This window comes from Molossus molossus, unplaced genomic scaffold, assembly GCF_014108415.1.
Source record: "Molossus molossus isolate mMolMol1 unplaced genomic scaffold, mMolMol1.p scaffold_m16_p_6, whole genome shotgun sequence".
NCBI classification, from domain to species: Eukaryota; Metazoa; Chordata; class Mammalia; order Chiroptera; family Molossidae; genus Molossus; species Molossus molossus.
In genome coordinates this window covers 24,885,510-24,895,220 of record NW_023425399.1, presented here as the reverse complement: position 1 = coordinate 24,895,220, position 9,711 = coordinate 24,885,510, and positions in this window count along the sequence as shown.

The window sequence follows — 9,711 nt, the reverse complement described above, 5'->3', positions numbered from 1 at the left end:
TTTACGGAGGAGGCCCATGCTGGGCAGGAACTAGCTGCTGCAGGGTGGTCTGCACTGGCATCAGCCCGGAGCTCCTGGGGTCCCAGGTAGAGGGGCCTGGGCTCTTTGCAGCCAACATGCTAGTCCTTTGCCAGCTCCAGAGACCCCAGTTCCCTTCTTCCATGCTCAGGGTAGGGACTAAGGATAGTAGCCTGGGTGACAGGAGACTCCGCTGAGGACATGTACCCCAGACCTTCCCCCATGCGGGGGCACAAGCTTCACCACGCCCCGCTCCACGTCAGACCCCAGGCCGAGCATTACGTACATCACGTCATCGACTCTTCCCAACAACCCTAAGAGGAAGCGCCGTGATTAGTGCCGTTACAGATGGGGACTTCAAGAAGGAAGGATGCGCCCAAGTCACACCCCCAGTGTGTGGAGGACCAACACCAGATGCTGAGGGGCTGGATTTCCAACCCTGGAGTCCCAGGCCAGGGCACCTCCCCTTCCCACGACAGGGCCTCTGGGGAGCCTGGTCATCCTGGCCAGCGGCGGGGCTGCCTCCTGAACAGACAAAGGTGCTACTCAGGTGGCCTGTTTCCTGGCTGTGACACAGATGCGGCCTGTTCCCCTGGAGGGCCTGGACACAGCCCGTATTGTCTGTGCAGAGGTGTCAGGTGCCGGCGCAGGAGCCTCCGACACTATGCCTGTCACCTGAGCTGCTCGCCCTTGCTTGGTGACGCGTCCTACCCATCACTCCCCAGTCACCCAGGAAGGGCCTCTGGAAACTGTAGGGCCGGCACCTGGAGGAAGAACCGTGGGACAGGGGCTGGGGCAACAACGTTGCACCACACTTGTCAGGAAGGCCACCAACGGCTGACTACGCCTTCTGAGCGCGAGAGTGGACCCCATTCAGCTGGGGGGGGGGGGTGACAGTCCTTCCTCGGGGGTGGGCAAAAGCTTCAAGGACCACCTGTGGTGGACTGAACCCTTGGTGGCCAGGTGACCAGGTGACCATGCCGAGCGCTTTCGTGTGCCCTGACCACGTCTTCAGATACCAATCCTTCAAGGCAAGCGGGGTCCCGACCGCATCTTGGCCAAGGTGGCGTGGCTGGCGGTCTGACAGACCCTGGTTTCTCGCCCCAGCCAGCCTGGCTCCACTGGCATCCTCCCAGTCCTCCCTGGCCCCTGCTTTGGGGAGGGAGCACCGAGGCTGTGCCTTCAGGAGGACGTCTCCGCAGAGGCAGGGCTCGGGGCTGAGGATGAGCCTCTCCCAGCCGGCGGGCTGAGTGCTGCCAAGGAGCTTAGCTAGAAAGGCCAGGTGGATTCTAGGTCCAGGTCCTGGGAGGCAGGCAAGAAGCCCGGTTTGCCTTGGAGCTGTGTGTGGCCTTGGGACAATGAGGGCTTTGTCCCTGCTGTCCCCACCCCTACCTTGCTTGGCAACCCCATGGTCTCCTCCTCTTAAGCTCCCTCTTCCTTCCTCTCCGGCCGGGCCCAGGGGTGGGAAGGGGACTGTGTTTGTACCTGGATGGAGCCAAAGTCTCCTGGGAGGCCAGAGCCAGCCATTCATCCAGGACGGAGGTGGAAGTGGCATTTCCCCTGCTGGGACAGGACCTTCCAGGCAGGGGTCCCTTGTGGGAGGGCAGAAGTCACCCAGGCCCCAAGGGAGCCACTGCTCCGGGATCCTGCTCAGCAGTCTCAGTCTGGGGCCTGTGCCCTCTCCATTCCTCCCTCCCCTCCAGGCCCCAGGGAGGAGGCAGGTTGCCATGGCATTTGTCACCATGCTGCCTGCTTGCCCAGAGTCCCACAGGCCTGTCTCCAGCTGGCCAGAGGTTGCCACTTGGAATACAGGGTGGAAAAGAAACCCTTAGCCATGGGGAGCTGGGCTCATAGTCTCTTGTCACCTCAACCCCAGAGCAAACCCCAGCCCCTGTCACTGCAGTCCCCCTCCAGCTCCCCACTCTGCCACACCATGGCAAGCTCGCTGTACCCATCCCTCTGGTCAGCCCCTCACATACCCAGCATCTCCTGAGGACCCAGGGGATACAGCAGGATCTAGGGGACAGCAGAGGGAAGATGCAGGAGTAGTCAGACAGATCCGGGCTCAGATCCCGGCTGTCACCCTCCAGCTGCCGCCTCCTCATCTGCCCACGGCTCTGGTGGAACGCCCCTCCTGCGGTCACCGTGAGGGTGACACCGGATGATGTGTGCATGGGCTCAGCCTAGTGCCCACCACACACACTCAACAATGGGAGCTGCCAGCATTCAAAACAGAAATGCACTCAAGGCATAATGGTGGCCTCAGGAAGGGCAGGGAAGCTTCTCCATCAAGAAATTTACACTGGGTCTTGGAGCACAGGAGTTCACCAGGCAGAGAAAGCAAGCAGGAAGAAAGTCTGGCAAAGGCAGTAATTCAATGGCACAGCTGCTCAGGAGACTCGGGGACCTGGTGTGGGCGGAGGCACAGTGGGGGTGAGGCCGCAGAAGGCAGGGCCCACCCACACTGTTACATAAGCCAGGATCTCGTCCTGCGGGAGACAGGGAGTCCTGAAGGGCCTTAAGAGATGGAGGAACACAATCATGTGTGCATTATAGAAAGCCCCGGGGTAGGGACCTTTGTGGAGAGTAGCTGGGAAGGGACGAGAAGAGAGGCAGGGAGACACCTTAGGAGGTTATCACAAACTCCCAGGCGAGATATCAGAAGGGCCCAGATCGGGGTGGCAGCGGGATCAATGGCGAGGAGGGCCTGAAACTTCCTCAAAATTCACCAGAGGCCCCGATTAAGTAAAGTTCAGGGCAAACTCTTGACCCCGGTGTTCAGTGCCCTCTCATCTGTACCTTTCCACCTGCTCTCAACTGCCTGCTGATGCCCCAGGAAAGCCATTGTTTGCTCCCGCATCTCTGCGCGGCTCTTGGCCCATCCTGCAGCACCTCCCCTCCCTGCCCCCATGCACACACCCACGCTGGGATTCTCCCGTCACTTACTGTCTTGACCACCTAGCATGCCATGCCTTGTGTTGAAACACCACCCTCTGGGGACTTTTATAAAAATAAACACAGTCAACACACAGCTCTAAGTAACACGATGGTTTAAGCAGGCACATTTGCCAAACCAAGGGGTTGGATTAGATGGTCTCTAAGATGCTTCTGGATCCAACATTCTCTGATCTACAATTCTAGGGCTGTTAATGAAGTAGTGGGCCTCCCCTTGATGCTTTCTTCCCCTTTGGTTACCAGGACTCCTGGGTTTCAGTTTCCGCAGCTGTAGAATCGGTAAGCTGCATCCTTCAAAGAGACACCACGGCATTTTACTCAATCAGCAAGTCATGGGGGAAAGCCAGGTACTTGGGTTAATCTAATATTCTAGCTAAGTGAAAGTCCCTGTATATACTATAAATTACCCCTTTTCAAAGAATTAGCCTTCAATAAAAGAAGAAAGCTATCCTAAAACCCATCCAAGGGAACAGAACAATCTGCGATGACTCAAGCCTCTGACAGCTGTGGAAAGCAGAGCACCACCAACAGAACAGGGCATGGGAGGGGTCCTCTCCCTGCCAAGAATGCAGAAGGGGCCATCCATCAGCAGCAGGGCGCATGCTCCCAGCACGCTAAAGCAGAGAAGGGGGGACGCAGGGCCGGCCTGGGCGTGCTCCAGGCAGCCACACTCGGGGTCTCAGGGTGCGTGCTCTGCTCCACGACTGAGTTCAGTACCCCTTCCACCGGCTTCACAACCTTATCAGCCACCACGCTCCTCTGCGTTATCCGCCAAACCCAGGACCCTTCTTCCTGGACTTGGGAGGGAGGCAGGGGTGGCATTTTCCCAGCTTGCTTCCAGTTTCCTGCCCAAGCTGCCCGCAGAGCTGGAGCCACAGCTGGGAGCCACTGGCAACCCCAGCACAATGGCAGGGCAGACCCACAACTGAGTCAAATGCTATCTGGCTTCCCAAGGCCACCAGATGGGACCGAGGGCAAAGGTGGATGCTACGCAGGGAGCCTCTGGTAGTCAGACTCCAGTGATGTGGGACCACCCGGAGAAGTGGCCTCCGGGCCTGCGGGGTGCACCCAGGCCTCCTTCCCCACTGCACCGAGGCAGCTCCTCTTCTATGTGCTCTACCTGAGGACGGTCTGAAGTGAAGCAACTTCTTTAAAAGGGTCTTGCAGATTAAAAAACGTGTGTAATATACATTTCCCACAATGAGATACTGCTTCACATCCGCTAGGATGGCTAGAATAGAAAAGGTGGGCAAGTCTAGGTGAGAACGTGAGGCAACTGGGACCTTCACGCATCGCTGGTGGGAGTGTGAAATGGTGCAGCTGCCGCGGCCAATGTCTGCCGGTTCCTCAAAAGTTAAACAGAGAGCTGCCACGATCCTGCGACTCCGCCACTGGGTCTGCACCCAAGGAACAGACAACAGGTGTCCCACAAAAACCTGCACAGGGTTGCTCACAGCAGCACTAGTCACAACAGCCGAAAGGAGGACACAACCCAACTGTCCACCAGCGGATGAACAGATAAACAAGCGTGGTAAATATGGAGAACCGGTTAGTCAGGAAGTGATGAACTGCTACACACGCTGCCAAACACCTGAACCTTGACAACGTTACGCTAAACGAAAGAAGCTGAACACAAAGACCGCATCTTGCATGATTCCATTGATACAAAATGTCCAGAACTGGCAAATCCCCAGAGATAGAAGGCAGGTTACTGGTTGCCAAGAGGGAAGGAGAAATAGGAAATGACTTTTTGGTATGAAGTTTCGTTTTGGATTGATTAAAAATGTTTTGAAATTAGTGGTGATGAACCCACAACTTTGCAAAAATACTAAAAACCCTGGAATTGTATACATTTTTAAAGGGTGAATTTTATGGCATGTGAATTATATCTCAATAAAAGACAAATTTAAAAATCGATATGACATTTATTTATTTTTTTATTTTTTTATCCTCACCCGAGGACATTTTTCTACTTTTTGTTCAGATAGAGCGGGACGGAGAGAGAGGAAGAGAGAGAGAGAGAAACATCGATGTGAAGGGACACATCGAGTGGCTGCCACCCACACGACCAACCAGGGCCGGGGACTAACTGCAACCGAGGTACGTGCCCTTAGTGGGAACCGAACCCGGGTCTCTCCGGACCGCAGGCCGACGCTCCAACCGCTGAGCCAAACTGGCCAGGGCTCGATATGACATTTAAACGAACAGTTGTAAAAGGTCAGGCACGGTCCAGGAAGGGGGAGGAAGTTCCCTGGATGGCTCAGAAGTTGCGACAGGACAGAACTAGAAGCAGCTTACTTCCTATTCTTTTTTTCTTTTTTCATTTATCTTCAGATAGATCAGGAGGGAGAGAGGAAGGAGGAGAGAGAAACATCGATGCAAGAGAGATACATCGACTGGTTGCCACCCACACAATCCCAACCGGGGCTGGGGACAAACTGCAACTGAGGTACATGCCCTTAGTGGCAACCGAACCCTCCGGTCTATGGGTCGACGCTCTAACCACTGAGCAAAACCGGCCAGGGCCCTATTCCTGACTTCAGGCTCTTCCCTTATGCCAACTCTGGGCCAGCCTGCAGGAGACAGGCACCTAAGACTGCCCCTTTGAAGACTTTGCAAATCCACCTCCATCTGGTCCTCTCATGTCCCTGTGAAGGAGGCCAGGTAGAGACTATTCCATCTGACACATAGGAAACCCAAAGCTGCAGGGGTTGCAAGATCACTCAAGGTCATACCTTGGGCTTCCAGGTCATGAGCACCTGCATTTCTACTGCATCATGAAGGTCTCATCATACAAGAGATCTGAGACACATATCATTTTGCTGCATGAAAGGAAAAATCTACTTTCCCAGGAGACTCTCAGACCATGGTAAAATGAGGTGGTTATATCCCTACATCCTTGCCTCCTGAGCTTCCATAAAAGCTAACATCACAGAAACAGGAGGTAAGCAGGCAAGAAAGACAGTTAAAAAGAAATTCGTCATGTCTTCTTCCTAACCAGTGCCAGTCTCTCCCTGTTCCTCCAAGAGTCAGCTGTGTGGGCAAAGGAGAAGCCCTCGCTGTGAGGACCACTGTTCTCAATTCTTCCAACAGCTGCTGCAACCCAGGCTGTAGCCCAGGTGCTGTGCCAGCCCACCACTGAGAGACCCTCAGTCCCCTGAGCCACATCACATGGTCCCTCGGTGACCTTGGGCCTTGACCTCTTTCAGTCTCAGCTGCCTCGTGTACTCAGTGGGAAGCACCCTCCTGACCCTGCCTGTCTCTTCAGGATCCAGTCAAGGCAGTGAATGGAGGAATGAGGAAAGTTCTTGGACAACTGCGAGACTGAACGTTTCTTGCTATTACTACCACCACCTCTTGAAGGGGGATCTCTCTTTTCTCTTATTCAGAGACAGTTCTGGCTTTATCCTCTCAGGGCAAGTCAGAGCAGGCCCAGGGGTGACCCCGAAACTCCTGGCACCTTCTGCCGGGCCAACGGCCGTGGGTGACTCTTGAGCGCAATGTCCGGCAGGCCTCCTCCGTGGCGAGCAGCAGCAGGTGGAACACTGGTTTCCATCCCTCCACCATCCGGCTGCATGCCAGGGCTGCCCCCTACAGACAGCTGTGGGGGTGGGGGGACAGAGGGACTGTGGGGCAGCCCCAGCTCAGCGGCTGCCTGGCAAGTGACTCCTGGCAGATGGAGGTCTTTCAGCGACCTTGGCTGCAGCATATGCTTCCCTGGGCGTTCTGGCTGATAGAGCTGTCAAGCCTCATCCTGGCTCCTCCACCTGCCCCTGCTCTTGAAGTTCCAGCTCGAAAGCATCATGGGAAGGGGAAGAAGATGGGGCACTGTCTCTATGGAGTCTCCCTTTTTTCCGGATCTCTGTCCAGGTTCTTAGGATCCTTGAGTGGGTGCCCTCCCTGCTTCTATCCCAAGTACCAAGAAGAGCTAACACACTCGGAATTCTAGAATGGAAAGGATCTTGGGTAGACCTTGTCACAGTCTCTCATTTTATGAGAGAAACTGAAACCCAGAGAGAGTGTGTTATTTGTCTGTGGTCGCGCAGCAAGTGTGGTCAGAGTCCGGGCTGGGAGCTCGAATCCCGAGTCTAGTACAGCGGCCTCTGCACCACAGCCCCTCCCCCCACTCGTGTTTGACTCCAGGCAGAAGCTCAACAAAATCAGAACAGAGGGTAGCGTTGTGAGTCAAGAAGCCATGGAAGAAAAGCCTAGAGGTACGACAGGAGAAGTCTCGCCAACTTTAAGGCGGCTCACAGATGACATGTAGTAAAACAGACACGGCATCGAAGGCCCGGGAGGAAGGGAAGACCGCAGCCTGACCACAAACACAAACATGGCACAACAGCAGGGTTCAGATTTGACCCCGAGCTTCTAGCCACCGATGCAAAAAGAGAAACCATGCCCAGTCTTCTTGTTCCCATGGTTAAGGAAAAGTGGGAAGTGGACCAATTCTTTAAGAGAAATAAAGCCCTCCCTAACATGAATGCTAAAAGAAATATTTTTGCATAGGATTTGCTGTAGGGGAAGGGGGCTGTCTATTGGGAACCTGCAAGGAGGGTCCTAAGATAGAGGAGAGACGATGCTCTCAGAGCGCCTCCAGGTGGCCCTGTGTGTGCTGCGCTGGCTGATGTGAGGGTGAAGGACTCATGAGCAAAGGAGCAAAGGGCGAAGGGGGGTGGTGATGGATGTGATCTGCCTGGGGCCACTGCCCCTTTCCGTGGAGACAGTTCCTGACTCAGCCTGAAATCAGAGAGCACCTGTCTTTCTGGGAGTCCACAGTGGGGAACCACATACACTCACTCATTCATATTCTCTCTCTCATTCATGTTCATTTCCTTCTCTCTCTCCCTCTGGCATTTCATGGCAACCCAGTCCAACTGCCACATTTTCTAAGCAGAAAACAGAGGCCTTGCCAAAGGCCACAGTGTGAGCTGGAGGAGCAGGGACAGCAGGCTGAAAGCCAGCTGGTTCCAGTCCCGCCCAGCACCCTGGGTGCACTGCTCCTGTCCTTGAAGCTCCTGGGGGCTCTGCGTGGAGATACTAGCTGGGCTCATCCAACCATCTCTGCTTCAGCCCAGGAGCCATGCTGCCCCCACACCAGCACCTCATCTCTCCTCTTTCTTCCTCCAGTTGCCGGCTTCTCTGCTACCCTAACAGCCGATTCCTGTCCAGCTGATTTCCAATGGCCTTTCCCCTGTCAAGTTGAATTCGTTGGTCTTCGCTAAGATCCAGGGCCTGCGACAGGGTCCAACACGGCTCATGCTTGCTGGGAAAGGGTGGGTACTTATAAAACCGTCTCCCAAGAAGTCTTTCCTCTCTGGAGAAGCTGCCCCATGCAGCTTAATTTAGCTAAAGTGAACATTTAAAAATGTTTTATTTTATTTATTAATCTAAAAAATTTTTTTTCTTTTCTCTACTGATTTTGGAGAGAGAGAAGGGAGAGGGAGAGAGAGATAGAAACATCGATGAGAGAGCACGCCAATTGTCTGCTTCCTGCATGCCTCCTACTGGGGACCTGGCCCACAACCTGGGAATGTACCCTGACCAGGGATCGAACCGGTGACCTCTTGGTGTATGGGTTGATGCTCAACCACTGACCCACACTGGCCAGGCTAAAAAATGTTTTAAAAGGGAGATTCTGTAAATGTCTATATCCTATTTAATTATCATTTTTATTTTTTTAATCCTCACCCAAGGACATTTTTCTATATTTTGTTCGGATAGAGTGAGAGGGAGAGAGAGGAAGAAAGAGAGAGAGAAACATTGACGTGAAAGGGACACATCGAGTAGCTGCCACCCGCACGACCCAACCAGGGCCAGGGACAAACTGCAACCGAGGTACATGCCCTTAGCAGGAACCGAACCCGGGTCTCTCTGGACAGCAGGCCAATGCTCTAACCGCTGAGCCAAACCGGCCAGGGCTATATCCTCTTTAAAAAGATCTTTGTCACTGAGAGGTTGATTAACCTAACAGAAAGAAATCATGGCTTTGGGCTCCAGTATGCCTGGATTTGAATTCCAAACTCTACCACCCACTATGTTGATGACGGTGGGAACGCCACTTCACTTCTGCAAGCCTCAGCGTCATCTGCGAGATGGGCTATTACAGGTGTGCGTGAGTAGTCACGACTAGCAATGGCGTGTGCTAAAAGCCCAGCAAGGATCGGGCATAGGGAAAGCGCTCCATAAACAGTAGTGACTATTTATTCACCTAAATATAATCTTATTCTTAATTTTCTTCAGGTATATTACATCTTTATCCCACTCCAAAACCTTAATCTGAAATATATAATAGTTTGTATCTCAGGGGTCCTTTACTGCAGAATCATTTATACCTAGTTAGGTCTACTGGCGCGCACACACAATCACTAACCAATCACTGTCCATGAACCAACAGACCTTCAGGACATTGCCACTTTGATCCAAAAGAGCATCTTAAAATGAATACGTCCAAAATATGAACTCCTGATTTGAATGGGATGCCACTCAGCATCCCTCCCTGGTCCAAGCCACCATCTCCCTCCTACACCTCTACACACTAGCCAGAGGGATCCTTTTAAATACGAATCAGTTCGCGTCTCTCCTCTGCTCAGAACCTTTCCCAATGGTCCCATCTTGTTCTCATGGTTAAGGGAGAATGAAAGCTCTTGGATTGGAATAGAAGTCAAAGTCCTTACTTTGGCAAGTGTGCAGCCCTTCTCTCTGACCTCGCCTACCACGCCCCTCGTTCATGCAGCT